General features: G+C 52.4%; 1 long non-coding RNA gene across 1 annotated transcript; it reads right to left on the bottom strand.

Moving 5' to 3' along the window:
- Positions 1–7,242: 7,242 nt before the first annotated feature.
- LOC121103677 lies at positions 7,243–15,328 on the bottom strand. Its single transcript, XR_005835867.1, has 3 exons — positions 14,781–15,328; positions 9,118–9,297; positions 7,243–7,558 (listed from the first exon to the last, which is right to left on the bottom strand). It is a non-coding gene; the product is annotated as an uncharacterized LOC121103677 (long non-coding RNA).
- Between the last annotated feature and the right edge of the window lie 7,247 nt (positions 15,329–22,575).

Below are 22,575 nucleotides of genomic sequence, written 5' to 3'. Positions count from 1 at the left end.
ACACAAATGGGGGGGGGGGTGTCCCAGGAGCATCTCATAATTCACAAAGTAATTTGTTCGAGATCAACACCATTTCCTATGGGAGCTCGTATTGCTTCTACCCATAATGTATGTGGCGTAGACAAGAATTTTGTCCACTTGTAATTCTGCTTCTTAAAAAAATCTATTACAATTATTTAAGAAAGTTTCCCTGGGGAAAATCTTGACCCACCAGGTGGATCAGAACAGCACGGCAAGGCAGAAAACATGAAGTCGTAGTTATACCATGTGCTGTTACTCCTGGTGAAACCACACAATATTTATACCTCAGACGGGAGGAGAGACGGGGGAAAGGAGAGCACACCCATGAGCGAGTTCACCCTCACCGGTCAGACCAGTGGCAAGAAAAGCAAGATGCTGCAAAGGCCTCAGGTCCCCCCACCTCACGGCCACAGGGCTGGGAGCGCGATGAGTGAGTGACGGTGATGAGTGAGGCTGCTGGCTTCTGGTTTAGGATTCCTAACTGTGCGCCTTACTGAGCTGTTCAATCGCCTTTTTAAAGATCCAAGCACACATTTAACAAAGAAAATGACGGGAAATTTACTAATCCAGAACCCTGGCAATTGAAGGTCAGCTCCACCCCCCACCCTCACGGTTCAGCCTCAATAATCTCTCAAACCAAAGTAATTTTTAGTTTAAGAATTCGGCCTTAAGGGGCGCCTGGGTGGCTCAGTCCTTAAGCGGCTGCCTTCAGCCCAGGGCGTGATCCCGGGGTCCTGGGATCGAGCCCCGCATCAGACTCCCCACCCCACTGGGAGCCTGCTTCTTCCTCTCCCACTCCCCCTGCTTGTGTTCCCTCTCTGGCTGGCTGTGTCTCTCTCTGTCAAATAAATAAATAAAATCTTAAAAAAAAAAAAGAATTTGGCCTTGATTTTATTTGCATGGAGGGTGGGGGAGACAAGCAAACTCTTAAGCCTGTAATGATCAAGTTCGCAGGGAAACTGGTAATTCTGGCTGAGCTGGAACACAAGACGGCTGTGTGCCCTTGGGCAAGTTGCTTAACTTCTCTGTGCCTCAGTTGCCTCCACTATGAAAAGGGGATAAAAATAGAACCTAGTCACAGAGTTCTTCCAAAGAGCAAACAAGTGGGTTCCCAGCACCTGACGCTGCGATCAGCTCTCATTAGCTGCTCCTGAATACTTTTATTACTGTTCCGTGTAGGTGTGAAAGCAAACAGACCAGCCCCAGTGAGAGGAACGGGACAGTGTGAGGTAGGGCCTGGGCAGCAGGGAGGGGCTGCAGGGGACACACGGGAGATCTTTAGAGGACCAGCTGGGGACCCGTGGGGACAAGGGAGGGGAATGATCTCTGCTGACTGGTCTCCTCACGGCCTAACACTAAATGTCACCACATTGTTCACATTAAAATGGTTACTAGTACGTTACATAAATTGCACGTCAATAAAGAGAAATCTTTGCTGGAAAAAAAATAACCTGGGACACATATCTTTCCTGCATCAAATCCTCCAGAGACTTCCGGAAGCAAATCCGACCCCGTGTGCCTCCCACCCACAAATGGGCAGTCTGCACACACCTGCTAGACGGGAGCCCCGGAGAAGGGAGGAGGAAACGGGCATGAGAGACATCAAGGTTAAAAGTCTTCTGAGTGGACATCATGGCGAGGGGCGAAGGGGGGCATTTTACACATAAAATACCATTTAGATTATTTTAAACTTGGAGTCATTTGGCGGGAAGACTTCATAATTCTTTCAGTTCTCAGAACTAGAGTTGCCAGATTTAGCAAATAAAAATGCTGGATGTCTGTTAAATTTCAGATAAACAATTAATCATTCTTTTTTTTTATATGTCCCAGTTATATCATGGGACATACTTATACTAAAAACACCTGTGTCCTGTATTTTATCTAACTACCCTGGCTCAGGGCCTCACCCCAACAAGGCTTGGGGTGACCCAGCCCCGCATCCCTTCCCTGCCTAGCCTCTTCCCACTTTGTCCCCAACTCCCCAAGCCCTCATCCCAGGGAGGGTGGGGGTTCTGGGAAAAATTGAAGTGCTGGGAACAATTTAAGCTTTTTCCTGCCCCAGGGCCTTTGCACTGGACCTGCTATGTTCCTAGAACCTTCCTTCTCCCCATACCTGGCTCCTTCTTCATCCTCACCAATGAGTCTCACCTTAAATGCCCCGCCTTAAAAAAGACTCTCCTGGCCAATTTGATTCTGTCGCTGGTCTCCCCGTTATTTTGTATCTCAGCCCCCTATTCAATTCCTTCACAGCATTCATTCCATTTGTCATTTTGTTTGTTGACTTTTTATTTATTTATGTATTATTCATTTAGCCTGTTGCCCCCATCTCGATAGCAGCAACACTGATTTATCTTGTTCTCCATACTCAATCTTTCACGTGTTCATTCAAGAAATACAGTTCTGACTGTGTGCCAGGCACTGTTGCAGGTGCCATTGATAAAGTCCCTGCTTCTTGTGAAAATGGACCCAAAGGTCTGTGCTTGGCTCTTATTCCATGTGCTGTCATGCGAAACGCTGGCTTGTGCAGGAAGCAGGAAGGGCAAAGGTGAGTCCCCAGGGATGTGGGGCCTCTCTCACCTGCATGGTAGAGCTGCTCTAGCCCCTTTGGGCACCTAGTCCGTGTCCTGGGGCCACAGTCACAAAGCACCACAAACTGGGAAGCCGCAAACGACAGAACTTTATTCTCCAGAGCTGTGGGGGCCGGGAGTCCTCAGTCAGGGTGTCTGTAGACCACACGCCCCCCAGAGGCTCTAGGGCAGAGTCCTCTCGCTTCCGCCAGCTTCGGGGGGTACTGATGGCCATCCGTGACATTCCTCCGGTGGCTGCCACGTCCTTCCAGTGTGTTCCCACAGTCACGCGGCGCTCTCCCTCTGTGTGTGACTGCGTCTTCACGTAGCCTTCTGGGAAGCACACCAGCCATTGGGCTGAGAGCCCACCCTGATCCCATGCAACCTCATGTAAACTGCACCCGCAAAGCCCCCATCCCCACATAAGGTCACATTTTGAGGGTCTTGTTGGACGTGAATTTTGTGGTGGGACGCCATTCGACCCAGTACACTGGTATTTTCGTTAGAGCTTTTAACATAATTTGCCAACGGACGCCTCTCCGCCAGATCATTAAAACGAACCCTTCCACCGACAGTCCTCATTGGAGCCACAGAAGGGCCTCGGGACCGACACTGCAAGGGTCAGCTCTTCATTTACAGCAAGGCCTTTAGCAGAGGGTGAAGGAAGGCTCAGATTCAGGGCCAACCCTTTGGTCTTGCTGCCGCCCCCCTCCCGCATCTCCGGTAGCCGGGCCCCTGCCCCCAAGTCGTGCCATGGGGGTCACACACCCGTCCACACTCTGGCGCAGTCGGGCTGCCCTGAGCAGGACCCTGGTCGAGCTGCTGCCCAAGGTCGAAGGAAGGGCCCCAGGACCTTGGCACGCCCTGTGTGGCGGCCTTCCCCAATGTTCCGATCTCCGAAGTGTCCTTGCCTCAGAGGTACGGGACTCATTCCTTCTAATTCTGGTCCCGTTAAGTGGGGACCATGCTTTGGCTATAAGACAAAGGATCATGTTGACCATTTGTGAGATATATTAGGTTCCACTGCATTCTTTTTTTTTTTAAGATTTTCTTTATTTATTTGAGAGAGAGAAATAGCACACAAGTGGCAGAGAGAGAAGCAGGCTCCCTGCACTGGGGCTCGATCCCAGGACCCCAGGATCATGACCTGAGCCGAAGGCAAACGCTTAACCAACTGAGTCACCCAGGCGCCCCTATTGCATTCTTAAAATTAAATTATGTTCTAACCATATTTTCCAAGACACCCAGAACCTTCCAACACGAATCCACCGTGGGACAGACACCTAAGCAGGCTGTGCCTCCTGTCTGCTGAAGGCTTAACTGTCAGCTGCCTTCTCAGCTTTAAAAACAAAAAACTTTCTTTCCTCACCTGCACCGAAATCTCTGTGGAATAACATGGTTCTGTCTTAGCTCTATCGTGTGAAGGTCAAAGCACCGTGTGGCCCAGCACACACCCCCGCCCAGGCCGCTGGCCGCAGTGAAGAACAGCGGCCGTGACCTGTCGAAATCAGAGCTGCCTGGCCGAGCTTCGAATCCGAAATTCCCAAGGGCAATCTATAGATGTAAAAAGCTGGAGACATCAATGGGTAGTAGCACACAATTTATATATAATTTGCATAAACTGCACAGACTAAATTTGGTCTCAGACTTTTGTAAATACTGCCTATTATTTCCTTTAAATAGCTCTGTGTTTTCCGCATGTACCCTCTCTCAAGGATCCAGCATCCCTGCTCCTTCCCAGAATCTACAGAAGACATGCAAAGGGACCAGAATGAGAAGAACAGAGAATGGAGCTGACTCCAGAAAAAATGCCCCACACCTGCATGCACACGTATGCACACACATAAACACCTGTAGTGCACTCACACATATATGCACTCTCACACATGCACATGTACGCACACACATGCACTCACACACATGCATGCACACACAAATGCATGCACACACGCACAAAAACATGCATGCAACTCACACAGATGCACACACATGTACACGTGTGCACACACAAACACCCCGTACGTGCAAACACATGCACACGTGCACTCACGCACATGCACGTGTATGCGCACACATAAACACCAGTACACACTCACACACATGCACTCACACAAACACCTGTACACACACTCACACACATGCACTCACATACATGCATGCACACGCATACATATGCATGCAAACATCTATATGCACGCATGCACTCACACAAACACATGCACACGCATGCAGTCACATAAACACCTGTACACACACTCACACACACATGCATGCACACACATACACATGCATGCACTCAAACATCTGTAAGCATGCATGCACTCACACAAACACCAGCACGTGCACACCCATGCACAGACCCCAGACCCTCCAAGCACTTCCACCTTCAGAATGGGTTGCTCACCCACTGAGTAACACCTGGTGGGCAGGTACCACAGGGGCTTTGATGGTCTGTGTTTTAAGGAATGTTTTTCTCCTAGATGCCGCTGCCGAGGAATCTCTTGTGCTGTTTGAGTTTGTCACTGTAAAAACATCTGCTGTAGAGACTTTTTAAAAATAATAGCTTCCCTTTGTCCAGTAAATTATTGTTTATCATCGCTATTATTTTTTTTTTATTACCGAAGTATAGTTGACCGATGTAGACACTTTTTAATGACCCACATTGTATAGGTCTTTGCTAGAATGAGATCTTGCTGAAAGAGTCTTTCTGAAACATAAATTCAGTTTTCTGTTGCAGGCAGCTGGAGCCGAATTCCTGAGAACAAGTTCCACGCAGCCTTGGAGGCCCGGGCTCCTCAGGCCAGCGGCTCCATGGGGGAGAGCTCACCCCGCCCGCTCGCTGCAGCCCCACTGCCACCCTCGCCCGCCTGCGGCACCCCTGCCCATGTCCTGATTCCGCGAGAGCCTGATGAAGAGTCTGCGTTCATCCGCAGTCTTGATGCTGATGCCTTGGAGAGGAGGACGGACGACCGAGCCTGGGAGTGATTATAAATAAACATCGGAAGGACAGAGACTTTTCAGGTGCTTGACACCATCACTCTTCAAAAACATTAGTGTCTCCCCTACATCACAAAACAGTCCCAGTGCATCTTGGGAGCACCGGGCCTGTGTCTCCCTTTGAGGCCATGCACAGAACTGAATACTAGACTCTTACCAGATTTTAGGATAATCGACCTTCTGCTCCCTCAGACACTGGGTTTCAGAGAAATAGCTCGGGAAACTCAATGCACTGCGTTCTACTCTAGGGGTACTGACGACAAGGCGCGTGACTGGCAGGTTTTTCCTTCCTCCCCTTCCCTGTCTTTCAGAAACTTCTTTTGTCAGAGTGTTTCCCACTAGCAGGAAAACCGACACCCGTGCGGATAGGTTACCTGCACGCCTTCATAAATTCACTCACGTGTCATGTGCCTGGGGAGCCTTCCCACCTGCAGGCCCACTCCTGACCATCAAGGGACTATGGACAGGGTGGGAGGGGGGGCCCGCCGGCGGAGGACCTGGCCCAGCCGAAGTCCTCGCTTCTGGTTAGGGAGCAAAGACAGGGCTTGCCTGGCGCCGTTCCCAATTTGCTACTTTATTTTCCCTAATCTTCCAGTTTATTTTTAAAAAGACTCAACCTCCTAAAATTATTCAGCATTCAAATTCCAGACTCACTCTCAATAAAAATGTTTCTTTTCCCAGGTATGGTCAGTCGGTTCTCATTATTCACAGATTCCGTATTTGTGAAACCTCCTGCTTAATAAAATTGATCTGTAACCCCAAAAGAGTACTGGACACTTTCACGGGCATTCCCAGACACGCGGGCAGAGAGGCAAACACGTGGAGGCTCTGCCTTCTTGTCTCCGTCCTCCCCTGGCAGAGAAGTCTGTTGACCTCTTTTCTCTTATTTTTGTGCATCTGTGGGTGATTCTGCCATTTGAAATGGCATTCCCAGGGGCGCCTGGTGGCTCGGTCGGTGAAGCATCTGCGTCCAGCTCAGGTCATGATCTCAGGTCATGATCGACTCCTGGGATCGAGTCCCACATTATGCTCCCTGCTCGGTGGGAAGCCTGCTTCTCCCTCTACCTCTGCCTCTCCCCGTGTTCATGCTCTCTCCTGTATCTCCCTGTCTCGAATGAATAAATAAAATCTTAAAAAAAAAAAAAATGAAACGGCATACCCAAGCAGGAGCACCATGTGGTCTCCTAAGTGCAGGGAGGCCACGACGGGCTCTGAAGAAAGTACATTGTTACATCCGGGGCTCAGGCTGTGAGTTCAATGCGCAGGTACCCACGGTCTATATTAAACAATGTGTCTTTAAGCAGAGGCTCTGGAAAAACAGGTTACATACTGATCCGCTGATGAAAATGCTGTGATCAGGGGCTCGCAGGAATCTAAGCCCACATGTCCCCGGGAGACACGCTTCAGCGCTTGCTAATTCAGGGTTCGAGGTGACTTCCTCAGCTCAGCTACAGGAGTAACGAGAATAGGATGCGTCTTTAACACACACGGGATGGATAGTTCATTACACTTCTTATCATGTAGGAAATGAGCACAGAGGGCAATATCAGAGCCAAGGATGGAAATAAGCAATTCCTAATGATGAATTAAAAATTTATTTTCTTTTTATAGTGATTAGTCCAGCTCCTCCCAGGAGTGAAATGCTTATGCAGCACCGCATGCCGAGACACAGAGAGGAGGAAGACATTGTTTCGATGGAGGGATAAGGCTGGGGAGACCCAGGGGCGCATGTGGGACACTGTGCCATCCACATGCCCCGAGCTTGGGCCAGTAAAGTAATGCTCCTTGGGCTTACCCACACAGACTTGAAAATTGAGGAGACGAGATCTGCAGATACAATGATTGTGCTGGCTTGCAGGAAACCCCCGGCTAGCCGGAATATTCCGTCCTGATAAATTTCAGTTCTCATTTTCCATCTTCTAAAGCCATGCTTCTCATGCTTCCTTAGTGTGCAGACAAGTACCCCCAGGGATCTGGTGAGCAGGAAGATTCTGAATCAGGACCACACACACCCTCCCCCCGGGGAGGCTGAGGTCCTGCACTCCCCACGAGCTCCCCACTGAGGCCAGTGGTGACACCAGCAAACCCCCTCTCCACTGAAGTGTACGCGGACTGAATTTTCTCTCACTTGCACCCAAAAGATCCCAACTACGACATCCAGGGACATCAGCTGGTTCTTTCCCACCCCCAGTGCGGCCTCTGGTCCTGTGCCTTTCCTCAAGGCTCTGCTTACAAGGCTCACAGCCCCTCCTCCAGGAAGCCTTCCCTGACTGCCTGCTTCCTGCCCTCCCCTGCAGGCCCCAGGGCAGTGGTTCTCAACGTTCGCTGCAGACGAGAATCACCTGGGATGAAACCACCTAATGCCCAGGACACACCCCAGGACGATCAAACCGGAATTTCTATGGGTGGCACCCAACATCCCTTACTTAAGAACCAGGTCATAGGTGTGTGCTTTGTCTAATATTTATAGTTTCAATAGCATCTGACTGGCTTTCCAAATCTGTTGGTAAAGTTCAGTATGGGAGTTCACCACACCAAAGATCATTCTGCCTTAAAACAGAAGGAGGATCTGACACATGGTGCAACACGGTTTCCTGCATCCTTGAACCCAGCACCGCGGCCAGAGAAACAGGATATCATCCTTGGCCACACCCGGGTCACATAACATATCCCCCCTTCTGAAGCCCAAGCTGAGTGCTCACGACTGAGAAGTAAGGGATCGGTCTCCAGGGCGAGTTACGGTGCGGCGGGAGCCCACAGCACTGCCCCCCGCCCTGACCAGTGGCAGTTTGGGGGCCACACCAGACTGCCCAGACCGCTGCCAACTGGACAGCCACTGGGGTTGCGGGGGGGGCGGTCCTGTCTCCTGCAGGACCTGCCTCTCCGCTGCTGTAAATACAGAGCTCGAGCTATGAAGGGTCCACACTGTGAAAAGTGTTCATTGGTCACTGAATAGGCCAGCGTCGTTTAAAAACCACCATGAGGGATGCCTGGGTGGCTCAGTGAGTGAAGCTCTGCCTTCAGCTCAGGTCATGATTTCAGGGTCCTGGGATCGAGTCCCGCATGGGGCTCCCCGCTCAGCGGGAAGTCTGCTTAAGTATTCCCTTTCCCCCTACCCCCTCCTTGCTTTTGCACACGCTCTCTCTCTCTCTCTCTAAATAAATAAATCTTTTAAAAACAAAGTAAATAAACACCAGCATGAAATTATTAGCAAAACAAACGTGCTTGGATAGAATTCGACTTTGGCTAAAGAGCCTTCAAAATCTGGCTCCACGGTGGAGCGTGCAGATCTCCATGGGGTACAGTCAACACTCGCTCCACGTCCCCCCCACCCACTCCTCCTCCAGTCACCTGAAGAGTCATAAATCATCCTCATGCCTGGACCTACCCTGTCCCACCACCCAGATCCTTACAGGATCCAGCAGTTGTGTCAACAAATGGCTCAGCACCAGAGAAAATCTAACACTAGCCTGGAAATGTCACTTCTCTAATGTACCTTGGCTAGTTCACAGTTAATTTCACCTAAGCCTACCTCTTGTACACGTAGGTCCAGAGGAAGTTACCGTTCAGGTAGCACACCTGGATGATGACCGTGAGCAAAGAGGTCGCATGTTCATCTTGCAGAAGGTCAGGAGCTAAAGGATGAGGACGTCTTGGCTGATGTCAGCACGCTGAAGCACGTTTGACACCCCTCTGGCATCTGACTTCCTCACTGAAAAGATGCAGAAGCTTTGGTCAGAAGTGTGTGACAAGTAGATAGAGGACCTGACCGTTGTCTAAAAGCCCAGTGAGAATGACTTTTTAAGATACTATTTCCTACAATAAACATGTCTGATCCAAATGTTCTATTATTCACCGTTATTTAACTGCTGTTTGCATTTTCAATATGCTGAGAGCCAGTGTGCCAGCGTTCTGATTTTTAGCAGTTATCCAAAATAAACGTTCTATTTTGGAATCAGTTTAGTTTTACAGAGAAGTTGCAAAGATAGTACAGCGAGCCCCGAATACCCCTCACCCGGTCTCCCCCTTGCAAACGTCTTGGGTACTCGCAGCGTCTTTGTCACTACGGAGAGGCCGGTAGTGGTGCGTTACTACTAACCAAATTCCAGGCTTGACTTGGATTTCACCAGCTTTCCCGTTAATGTCCTCTTTGTGTCCCTGGAGCCTGCCCAGGGACCACACTGTACTCGCTGGTCAGGCCCCCTGGCCTCCTCTGGCCTCCAGTCCCTCCCTGTGTTTCTTGACGCTGACGGTCTCAGGAAGGATTGGCTGGGTGTCCTGTCGAATGTCCCCCAGTCTGGGTTTGTCTGGTGTTTCGCTGTGATTACACCAGGGTTATGGGTTTTGGGGAATAACCTCATCGAGGTGAGGTGCCCTCTCACCACATCATAGCAGGGACACCTGACGTCCATCCAAGTCATTCACCTTGATCACCAGGTCAAGGTGAATCTGCCAGTTTTCTCAGCTGTAAAGTTACTTTTTCCTCTCCAGACACTTTTTAAGATTTTATTTTATTTTAATTTTATTTTATTTTATTATTTACGGAGTGTGAGCAGCGGAGGAGAAAAGGGAGATGGAGAGAGAGAATTCCCAGCAGACTGCATGCTGAGCACGGAGCCCCACGCGGGACTCGATCCCACAACCCTGCTCATGACCTGAGCTGAAACCAAGAGTCAGATGCTTAACCAACTGTGCCACCCAGGCACCCCCAGAATAGTCATTTTTACCTTGTGTGTATTTTATCACCGTTTTTTTTTTTTTAAAGATTTTATTTATTTATGTGACAGAGAGACAGCCAGCGAGAGAGGGAACACAGCAGGGGGAGTGGGAGAGGAAGAAGCAGGCTCACAGCGGAAGAGCCTGACGTGGGACTCGATCCCGGATCGCCAGGATCACGCCCTGAGCCGAAGGCAGACGCTTTAACGACTGCGCTACCCAGGCGCCCTTATCACCGTTTTTTTAAAGGCAGAGAAGGGGCTAATGAAATTGTCATGGATTACTGACCGATCGTAGGAGATTGGTTGGATTGCCTATGCTTTGCCCCCACAATGGAGCACAGTGTAGTCTCAAAAAACAATGAGGACGCTCACTATGAACAGATATGGGGTCGTTTCCAAGATACATTAAGTGATAAAAGCAAAGTATGAAAGAGCACATAGAGTCTGCTACCTTTTGCCTAAGGAAGAAGAGATAAGAAAACATGCGTGTGTGCACGCACACACATGCTTCCCTTTGCACAGAGAAACACAACGAGATAAACCAGAAAACAACGAGGTTGGGATCTACAAGAGACGGGGGGCGGGGGTGCGTCTCAGCTGTTCATGCAATTTCAAGTTTTTGAAGCACCGTCTACATACTTGGACAAGGATGGGAAGATTAAAACCCTGAAACTAAAGAAAACCAAAACAAATTAATCCAACTGCACTGTGAATGGCTGTCATCGCCCCACTGAAGGGGTTGAGAAGAACCCCAGGCACTCACGAATCCAGGATTTCACTACCTGTGCACTTGGTCTTGGTGGGGCGGGGCGGCAGGGGTGGGCAGCGCAGCAGGAAACTACAAAAAAATCCTGAACTCTACCAGATTTGTTGTTTGTCATGGTAGAAACTGTTCAGCAGCTCTGAAGCTATTTTAGGTCCATGATAGGACTGAGCAAATAAAGGAGTTGATGGTGTTGGGAGCAGACCACGACTATGTGGTGGAGGACAGGTGGGAAGAGGAGCTATCAGTGTGGACACATGACCTCCAAGACAGGCACGTGTGTGAATGCCAGCGTTTGTGTGCATGTGTGTGTCTGTACGTACGTGGATGTGTGTGTGCACACGTGTTTATTTTCTAGCTCCGTCTGCTGAAAGAATCTCAAAGCAAAGACACCCCAGCAAGAATGAGCACACCCAGCACCCAGATCTTGGCCCCTAAGACCCTTCCTCACTAACAGAAACCAAGGCTCCCAGGAAAAATGGCTGATTTTTCCAGGACTGGGGCAGAAAAGGCCAAGATGAGCCCGAAATGCCTCCATATACCAAAAAACAGGGAAGTACTCCAAAAAAAATGATGGGGACAGGCCTAAAGGATGCAAGGGTCAGTTTGACAGGGCTCCCACTGATCACATGGGACAATTTGAACACAGAGACAATTAAGAAATTGTAATTAATTTACTTTTAAAAAATCAGGAGTCCACACCAAAAATAAATACATAAATAAATAAATGGGGGAGAAAGGAGGGTTGCTGCTTACAGCAGGATGCCAACTGCCAGCCGGTATGGGTGGAGGAATGCTGATTTGGAAAATTACCATACTGCAACCACCATAGAAAGGTTGGTAAAGGCAAGAATCATTAATGGATGTCAAATTTAGTGGGGTAGTTGCACACGGAAAAGGTTATTTGCATGGCCATCTGCCCACAGATTACTTATCGGTCACAAGGGGAAAAATTGCAACTCTACCAGGGTCCTGTGGTCAGAATCACATCTTCGGCGAGGGACAGCTGGCATCGTGGGCCTCTACACGTGACACCCTGCAAAGGCCACTTATAAAGAATTCCTACTGGCGACGAGTGACTGAATCGAACCACGAGGAAGTATCGGAAGACCTTCAATGGGCAACATTCTATTTCTTCTCATGGGGGTGGGGCTGTAGTCTATGAAAATGTCAACGTCACAGAAGACAGGCAGAGCAGAGGAGCTGCTCCAGTTAAAACAAATCAGAGAGAAACAACGACAACAAGCCATGAGACTGGGGACAGGGAGAGAAGGTTAGAAAGGATGGTATTGGACCAAATGACGTTTCTAAAATAGGTCTTGATTGAACCGAAGATAGCATTGATGTGTTCTCAATCCATCATGCCTTAGTGTGACCGTGAAATTTGTGTTGCCCTCTCGGATCCCCCGAGACAGAAATGTTGCCCTAACATGACAGTCAGTGTGCTGCAGAATATGAAAGAACATAATAAAGGCTGAAACCTGAAAAGTGATTTTTATCTGCCTTGGGTTCATAATACTTGGGTCTGGAAAGGAGCTATGAAATGTGGTACAATCTCAGTGAGGTTTGCCCAAATTTGCTGGGCTTCTTTCTTAGTTTACAGATTGATGCCCCCTCTTGCAGCAGGAAAATTACTCTTGACGTTGCCTGACTAGCAGACTTTGGGTCTTAACAGAATAAATGTGTGTGCTCAGTGTCAACTTTACTGATGATTTAAGGGGACGACCAAAACCCAAAGGTGCTTCACCCTATAGAAGAACTAAGGTTCTTCACCACCATGTTGCCTTCTGTGTTTATTATTCAAAATTTTATTTCCACCTTGATTAAATAGGTAACCAAAGATTGGTTCCCAGGAGCTTGTGATCCTATCTTAATCAAGTGTCCGAATCTCCACTGACAACTTTATTTTTGCTTTCCCAAAATTGGGTCCTAAATGCAGAAAAAACAAAAAAACAAAATAAAACCCTCAGAATATCTTTTTCATGAAACACCATCTCTAGGATTTTCCCCGCAGATCCCTCTGAAAGCCACAAAGCTTTGTTCTCTCTCCTATAAAAATGGGTGCTAGACAGTTAGGCTTGTGCTTGCATTGACAGCGTGAGGGCTACAGGCAAGAGTAGCGGGGTCAGAAGAGGCTCTCAGCCCACTGCTGCAGGTCCTGACCGGAGACGTAACTGTCATCAACAGAAGTATCTCAGAAATGCTGAGCTAGGGGCGCCTGGGTGGCTCAGTCGTTAAGCGTCTGCCTTCGGCTCAGGGCGTGGTCCTGGCGTTCTGGGATCGAGCCCCGCATTGGGCTCCTCTGCTGGGAGCCTGCTTCTTCCTCTCCCACTCCCTCTGCTTGTGTTCCCTCTCTCGCTGGCTGTGTCTCTCTCTGTCAAATGAATATTAAAAAAAAAAAAAAAACAGAAAAGAAAAAGAAATGCTGAGCTACTCGGGAGTCTCCCCTGGATCCTCTTTTTTATTTTTTTAATAAAGATTTTATTTATTTCTTTGAGAGAGTGCACGCAAGCCATGGGGGGCAGAGGGAGAGGGAGAATCCCAAGCAGACTCCCCACTGAGCATAGATTCCCAACTCGGGGCTCGATCTCACGACCCTGAGATCGTGACCTGAGCCAAAACCAGGAGTTGGGTGCTCAACTGACTGAGCCCCTGCCCCCTGCATCCTCTTCAGTGCCCAGGCTTTCCATAATAGCTGTGAACATAGGTAAGCATACTGACCAAACCCCTTTATGAAATAACTCCCGCCTGTTCCCTCTATTTCTCGGTACCCTGGGAGCACTGTGCCTGTTTGCCCACAAGGGAATTGAGTTACCAGCCACAATCTCAGGATGTTCAGTGGGCCTCAAACTTACTTGTCTAATTCGAACATTTTCTAGGCCAGAGATTCTCAATGGGAGATGTATGTCAGAGCTACCCATAAAATTTTATAAGAATAGAGATGTCGACCCCAGACTTATCGAATCTCTCTACTTGATGTTGTTGGTAAAAAAAAAAAAGATTATGTCCTAGAATAATTATATGTTCTATCTTGAGATTTTTCTCCTTTATAAAAATTATGTCCATCCACAGTTATAAATCAGAGGTAATATTCAGTGCCTTAAGACAGGCTTAATGGTTAGCCTTAGAGACACTTTGTCTAAATGAATTTTTGGAATGCTTTTTATTACCTTGTGTTGTGTGCCCTGCAGGCAAGCAGATTTCCTGGGAAGTTACCTTATTCTGATTATGAGCTCTCATCAGACCGTTCAGATCTGAAAACTCTCAGTAATGAAGTAACCAGAGCCGCTAAGTCCTGGCAGGCACAGACAGCCGTGTCTCCTGCTGGGGCAAGCTCTGAGCCCCGGGCCGGCACTCCTCCCACAGCCTCGGCCCCCAGGAAAAGGCCTAGAGGCTCTTTGGATCCTTGACACTTCATAGGATAAACAGTTGGGAACAGACTTCTGAGCTCACACAGCTTTCAGAGCCGAGGTCCCGCCAAACAGAACTTTTCACTTAGGACTAACAGGACTTGCGGGGAATGTTACTGTACGTGTTTGGGGTATGGTTGGTGTCTTGATAATGTTCTATGTTCTGGATACACCAAGAAGTCCCCTCTCTTGTGAGGCCATCCGTAGTCCACAGCAATTTAGTAAAACTACTTTCAGAAGCTGAAGTTAAACATTTAAAAATGATATGATTTTCACTGAGCCCTGAGAATCCAGAAACTCTTACCTCTCGTGGCAAAATATTTAATTGCATGGGTTCAAGAAGGCATCTGTTTGACTTTTCACCAGACTAGAATTGGACACATCGATTGTGGGTCCAGTGGAGGGTCACACGGGAGACCACGTTCACTGAATCAGGTAGGACCGGTCACTTCAAGGAAGAAAAGTTGCTTTTGGTTATAAATCCACGGCCACCAAGCCCTCCCAGGGAAACAGCCCTGGGACCAGGCCTTAGGTGGACAAGGAAGGGCACTCCGGGCAGCCCGGGGAATCAGGAAATTTGGCAGACCTTGAGGAGCAAGCAATTTCCCCAAATTTGTAGGTGCTGCAGACAAGATAATGGGGCTTGGTTTTGATGCCTCCAGAAATGGAGGCGTCTGAAGGCCAATCTGAGATTCCGGGCAGAGACTCCGGGCAGAGACGTCCAGCAATGCGGACTCGAGAGGGCCTGCGTGGTGAACAGACGCTCTGGCCACACCTGCGCAGGCAGCCACACCAAACCTCAGGAGACCGTCCTATGCCGTGCCCAGGGGTCGTCTTTCCTGGGGATTATCCACCTGCTGGGCAGCAGGGAGGACAAGGGGACACGCACAAAGGCTCCCACAAGTCCTCACTGAGACCCCGGGGTAGCTTCACTCTGTGGCTGATCCGCTCTGAACTCTGTGAAGCGTAGACAGATACTAATGCAAACTCCCTGCTTCTGCCAGCCGTCCATTACGGCCCGCCGTCTGTGAGGGGCCCCAGATGTCTCAGAGTCCTGGCCACACAGATGACGGAACGCTCCAGAATTTCCCTGGGTTGCCCCAACACAGACCTTGTTTCTCCATGTGTCCACAGAGCCTTCCAGAACTAGACCCGAATCCGGAACAGCGTCTGACTCCTTGTCCCTTTATCTCACAGAGAACCACAGACCATCGTTATGCTACCCCAGATTTTCTTCTCCAAGGTGTGTCCCTTCCCATCCTTTCATGAGCACTGAGGTGATCGAGGGCAGGGAGTAAAGATTACAGAGGACGAGGACTCTTCTATCTCCTGTGAATGTGGGGAAAGCCATGAAGCCCTTCCGGGACCGGCTAACCAGCCTGCATGGCGAGGCGGGCTCTCCGCCCGCAGCAAGGCACGCAAGCACCGCGGGGTGGCATTCCTGTGCCGTCTACCTGGTCAGCTGGCTCCTGCTTCAGCACAGAGTCCCAGAAGGCCCTGTCCACTGTTCTCATCTTTGGGTCACAGGGCTGTTTTCCTGACCTTCGCGCACTGAGCATTTAGCACGGGCCTTATACCATTTCCTGGTTCTGAGGAAACCTTTCCCTGCCCTGCCTCTGGGGAAGGGAGCTCCTTGGCGACCAGGGCCATGTCCTTGGCTGCCAGGAGCAGGGCCCACCGCGGGTCTGAGCATGGTGGTGAGCACAAAGGACGTGCGGGCATCGGGTACCAGGGCCGGGAGCCTGCTATGTAGGCCTTCTGACGATGCAGGGGGGTGAGAACTACCTTCTCCACTCCACAGAGGAAGAAACAGAAGCCTAAAACAATGAGTGACTCAGGCAAGCACCCTCTGGGGGTGAGGAGAATGGCCACGGTCCCCAAAAGACTGAAGGAGCAGAAGAGGGAGAGAGGGAGGATGGATCGCAATGATGGGAACTCGCCAGCTGGTTATTCTCCACCCGGAAGTGGTATTGCTTCGTCTGAACTACAAAACATTCTCTCTGCAAATTCCCAGTGACGTAGAACCACGACACCCACTACCACGGCCACCAGCCACACGTGGCTTGCAAGCCTTGGAGACACGGCTGATCTGAGAGGCGCTATAGAAGACATGTCAATTTTCAGAGACTTGGAATAAGAAACGGGTATAAAATACCTTATTGAGAACGCGTATCAACCTCACACTCGAGTGGTAGTATTTTGGATAGAGTGAGTTCACTCTATCATTAACCCTCCTCTCACCTGTCTCTTTATTCGCCATGTGGTTGGGGACACTCTTGTTCCATCAGATGCCAGGGCTGCTCCAAAGACGTGAATGAGGCTTGTGTTCATCTCGGTGTCTTGCTAATAATGTCTGCAAGAGGGGACACGGCAGGTCCTGTGTGAGATTCTGGCCTCGTCACGCTGGCCACCCAGCCACCCAGCCAGGCAGCAGATATGCCGAGAGCCTCCTCTGCACGGCACTTTCTGGGACATGGCGGGGGGGGGGCAAGATGCCCCACACCCCGGGGTTCGAAACCTCATGGGGATGGGTCTTGTGGTGGGTGCAGTAATGGGCCCCCAAAGATGTCCATGCCCTGATCCCCAAGAGGTGACTACGTTAGGTTACGGGGCTAGAGGGGCTTAAGGGTTCCAGTCAGCTGAGATCATAATAAGATGACCTGAAGCCCCTTGGCCCCCATTCCCTGCTCACCTGACTCGCCTGAAAGGATCTTGAGCCCACTTCATCGGACTCTTCCCACCCATGGGCAGGGGACACAGCTGCTCCCGTCCCAGCAGTGATAACGAATTCAGAAACTATCCCAGGCCCTCCTCTGAGAGCCTCTCAAAGAGGGCCTCCCATCCGCTCTAGCCACACGCAAGAGCTCTCGTCCCCCGACTAACTTTCAGAGCTTCCTTTGAAGTCTGCAGGCGAGAATCCGCACACCCACGTACCCATGTTCAGTTCATTCTGCTACGCACGGTCCCCATCCCCCGGCCTTGCGTTTGGGCCGCCCTGACCACGGACAACCAGCACCCCTCCTGGCCCCTCCCTCCCAGCCTGAGCCCAACGCTTAATTCACACAGGACACAATTAACCAACACCAAATGCCCCACAGTCTGTACCAAGTGCTGACTAAACAGGACACCCTGTTGGAGAACATTCTGGAGGTTCCGGGACCCACGAGTCTTTGGGGGCTTGAGCAAAAAGCTCTCCCGAGCGCCTCCCACGCACGATTCACCCACACAGAGCTTCACTGAGCACAGACTCCGGGGGGTGGAAGCTGAGCTCACGACCCCTGCCCCCCGCGGCTGCCTGGGAGCCGGGTCCTGCCAGGACTGAGGGCCCTGGCCTGCACTGCCGGCGTCGGATGGGCTGTCTTGGAAACTTCCGGAGCGAGGGACCCCTCTCAGAGGCTGTGCTAGCAGCTGAGGGGCCCTGCCCACTAGGCCAGGGAAGCAGGAAAACTGTTCCCCTCCCCCCAGAGGGCCGGTGGCTGGGACTGTGGGAGCCTGGTCTCCCGTGGGTGCAAACCAGGCCCTGCCCCGCGGAGCAGGCGGTGGGTGAACGCCATCCCTCAGTCTCCCGGCTCGGCCTTCGGGGTGAATTTCTGGATACTGTCCTTGGAAGCTGCCCAGAGGGTACCAGAGCAGAGTCGGAACGAAGCAGATGTCAGCAGCGAGGGGCACCCTCTCAGCACTCCGCGTGCACAACCCAGGGGCACACGATGCGGACACTGCGGTGAGCACGCTCAGAAAGGCCCAGAACCGACCTCTACGAGGGTCCCCGAAGGTGCAGACAGGGCTGAGGGCCCGTGTGTCAGAGGGGACTGGCAGCCCACGGGGGAGGCTGCGTCTCTGCTGCGTGGCCATAATCGGTTTCCCAGCCAGCCCCGCCTCTTTATGACCGGCGCACTGTCCTTTTGACAAAGTGACACGCTGGTGGCAGCGACGTCGGTCTGACGACTCGGGTGCCTTTCAATCTAACCCTAAAGTCACATTAGTGAGCAGAACGAAGCCGGAGCAGGGCCCTGGGTCATTTCTCTCACGGGGGCATCTGCACAGAGCGGCTTCTTGGAACTGCTCACGCCATTGTGTGCCCTTGACGGGTGCACACCGTGACATTCTCTCTGGGTCCGCCAGCTCCCATGCACGTCAGACAGATGCTGCCAGAGTGATTCCGCAGAGGAGGGGAAATGGTTGCTCAAAGAACTTCCGGAATTCAAAGCAAACGCTTGAGGCAGCAACAGACGCCAAGATTAGCGAGGAACCGTTAAGGCGACACGGGATATGGGCACGATACCAAGGTGTCTCCCCGAATATTCGTGAGTGACAAAGAGCAGAGCAGGGACTTCCGGTGGCAGAGACATTCCAACGGCGTAAACCCCCTGATGGGATGAACGGAAGGATTCTTCCCCCAAATCCATGACCTTGATCTAGTCGGAAGGACTCCTCCGACAAACCCAGGTGGACAGACATCCTACAGACCCTGCGCACGGTGTTCTCGGAAAAGGAGAGACCAACGAACTGTCTCAGACCAGACACCGAGGGGCCGGGACAACTAACCTGGACGCAGGGCCGACGCGCGAGGGACTTCAGAGGAGGAGCGGGCGCCCTCGGACCACAGCCTATGGCTGCGTTCACAGTGCGGTCCGGTGCCGCCATGGCGCTCGGCGCTTGCTGTCCGTGAGCAGACAGAGCCCGTCACAGCGAACACGGGCGCTCCCGAACTGTCTCTGGATTCGTCTGTGAGGCGACAATCCTTCCATGATAGAGTTTTCAAATGTTAAAAACACACACGAAGGGGCTCTCCCCGCCAGGCCGCTGCCGGGCTCCACCGTGAGTCGCGGTCGGTGTGTGGACGGTCTCCCGCGAGGGCGCCGACAGGAGCATTTTTGTCAGCAGAGCAAAACCATCGATTTTCTGCCCAGCCGTCCACGGCCGAACGGAGGCGTCGCCCGAGCGAGAGGGACCCGAGCCCCGCACTCTCCCCCAGGCGCAGACACGTTTTCTTCCTGGTGAGTCACCTTTGACGGAGGTTAACTTCCGGGGCAGAGAGGGTGCCGCACTGGGGCCGAGGGAACGTGTCTCTGGGGTCTGAGCCCCGGCAGCAGGAGCGCCGTCCCAGGGAGAGCCCGGGGTCCGTTGGCAGCTGCGGGCGCGGCACCCTCGGCGCTCGGCTGGCAAACGCGAGCGTACTCAGGCCTGACGGGGAACCGCGGCTTCTCGCCGTGAGATTCTCCTGGTCGCGCACAGTGGGGTGTTCCGTACCGCCTTTAACACCGGACCTGCGTGCGTGCAGGGAAGGGAACGGTGGTGTTCCCGGGGAGAGAATTTACAGAGCGGTGTTTGTGAGACGTGCAGCCACCCCGGCCGCTGCAGCGGTCTGGGCCCTGGGCCGGGCTGCCCGCCAGGCTTGCACAGGTGAAGACAACTCAGAAAACAGAGTCAGCTGAGGCGTTCAGAGGAGGGGAGAGGAGCGAGATGGTTCCAGGGAGCTCCGCACCCTGGGCACCTGCACGGTGGAACCGTGACCCGTGTTCACATGTGGATCCTGCTGGCGACACCGGTTGTCCTCCCCCAGGAGCCGACCATAGAAAGCCTTTGGCCCCCACCACGCAGGATCCCAGGCGCCTTCGGCGTAAGGCCTCAAATTAAGAACCAGTATTACACACTGCCCTGACATCTGACCCCAGGCAGGCCTGGAAGGGCCTAACTGCAAGCGCCTCCCCGCTGCACACGGGGCTGGCGTGGAAGGGGTCGTCCTTATCAGACCAAGCACAGCTCCCACCTGTCCCTGAGCAGCGGGCTTCTGGTCCCCTGCTGGCCCATGAGATGATTCGCACAAGCGCAGCACGTCCTCCCAGGGGAACCGGGGGCACCTCGTCCCCCTGCTCGTACAGCCTGCCGCCCACAGCCCCTGCTGGCTCACTCTGTCCCCGAGCACCAGGCCCGTGGCCCCGCATAGCCCGGGCCGCTAGGACACGGACTAATAAACGGCCATCGGTCTCACCTGCAGTACCGGGAGCCAAGTGACCACCGTCCCCAAAGCCGAGGGCAGGCGTGCCTCCATCCCCAACGGGGTGAATGGGAAGTAGCTAAGACAGGCCACCAGTCCCTAAACCCATCTGACCCTGGGGCCCTCGGGCCCCAAGTCAGCGCTGCCTTAGCCACACCGAGCCTGTCACAGGACTAGAAACGTCCCCAGAAAAGATTCCGGGGCCGCACACAACCCCTCACGGCTGCCCCGCCATTGTCTGCCAGCTCCGGGGGGCCGTCAGGACTGGCACGTCCTCCCCTGCCCTCCCCGTCCTCCAGAGCCCAGGCTCTGTTGTGCGGACGGGGGCTCCTGAGGACCTGCGTCTTAAAGCCCTTGTGTTTAACACAGGTCAGGGAGTAAATGTTCATTTCTGGCTGGGATTAACACTGAGTGTATGATACTTAATAAAAACCAGACCGCACCCCACGGAGTCTCACCCAGAGTGGCACCCAGCCTTCCCAACACTTCTGGGGAGGAGTGGCAGGGTAGGTGACCTAGGCGAGCCACCCACCCACTTGGGCCCACAGGCAGGAGCCATTGGTGCTGACGGAACCACCATCCTCTAGCTTCCGGATCCTTCTCTACACCTCACCGTCCAGACAGTGAAGGTGCCATGAACCTTGTCTGAGCCTGGCTCCTTGCTTCCTGAACATTCTTCCTGGCTGGCCCACCCTGTTGTATTAGTTTCCGACGCTGTGTAACAAATGGGCACAAATTCAGCAGCTTAGCACAGTACCCACATACGGCCTCACTGCTTCCGTGAGTCGGGAGCCCCGAGTTCCCCATCCAGGTGTTGGCCAGGGTAGCGTCTGAGGTCTCCAGTTGCGTAGTTGTTGACAGAATTCACTTCCTTGCATTTGTAAGACTGAAGTCCCTGGTTTTTTGCTCGCTGGGCCAGGACCACTCTCAGCTCTGAGAGGCAGCCTGTGGTCCTCCCGCCGGGGCCCACAGCCGCTCACAGCACACTGTCAGCTTTCCGCCAGGCCAGCAAGGGGGTCGCTGTGACTTCTGCCCCTGCCTTCCTGACCCCCTGTTAGGGACTACGTGTGCCCCCCAAAAATCACATGTTGAAACACCAAGGCCCCAGGTGACGGCCACACCTGTCCAGCCGAGGTACAGCTCTGAGGGGTGCCCACATGAACCCCTCCCACTGCAGCTCGGGCATCGCGGCTCAGCTGTGAGCAGGTGAACCGAGGTGTGCATGCTCCCATCACACAAGGCCCGACACAGCCTCGGTTTACCCACCTGGAAAATGGGGTTTATAACACAGCTACCTGGTGGAGAAATAGAATAACACTGATGAGCGCCTACCTGGTGTGAGCCCTGCGCTGAGTTCTCACACGTTCTTCTGGGCGCAGGAAATGCCAGAGGGCATTATCATCATTGACCTCTGCCTCCTTTCCTTCTTCCCTTTCTTTCTGAGTCCCCAGACTTCTGGGCTCCTCCGAGCACATCATGCCAGGCAGTGGACTCCTGAGGCACAACGGCAGCCCAGTTTCCTTCTTCTTGCTCTTCCGGGCCTGCCTGCGATCTGCACCCCGGCAATGCTCCCTCCCAGCCTGTGTGTCTCCCTACTTTGCCCCCCGCAGGACCAGCCAGCGATGGAAGCACTAGCCGCCCCCCACCGTCCATCCTGTGTAAAGGGGGCTCCTCACCCCCCTCCTCAACCCAGTCCAGACAGCTTCCAGACGCTTTTCCCGAACAGAGTGGTGTGGCTGGCAGACGACTCGCCCCTGCAGGGTCACTCCCTCTCCCGTCCTCTCGTGGAACACGAGCTTGCTGTTCGGTGCTTGGCCGAAGGCTATGTCTCCAGACGGGCTCTCCACAGATGCCTGGTCCTCCCTCCTGGAAGCCGAAAGAAGGCGACAGGGTCTGACCCGTGGGTGACTATCAATCCACGGTGCTTGGGGCTGCCGCGGGGGGCCGGGAGCAGAGAGGCAGCAAGAACAAGATCTCCGATTGTTCGCTGCCCAGGGTCAACTTGCCTCTTCATCAGGATCCTTGAGTAGGAAATCCTCTTGGCAACAGTTCTGCGTTCACTGTCTTGGTTGACTGACTTTGCATACAGCTCTTCCGGCAA

This window comes from Ursus maritimus, unplaced genomic scaffold, assembly GCF_017311325.1.
Source record: "Ursus maritimus isolate PB19 unplaced genomic scaffold, ASM1731132v1 scaffold_2, whole genome shotgun sequence".
In the NCBI taxonomy this organism is placed as follows: domain Eukaryota; kingdom Metazoa; phylum Chordata; class Mammalia; order Carnivora; family Ursidae; genus Ursus; species Ursus maritimus.
Note: the sequence above shows the minus strand (reverse complement) of the source record. Positions and strands in the feature narration are given on the sequence as shown.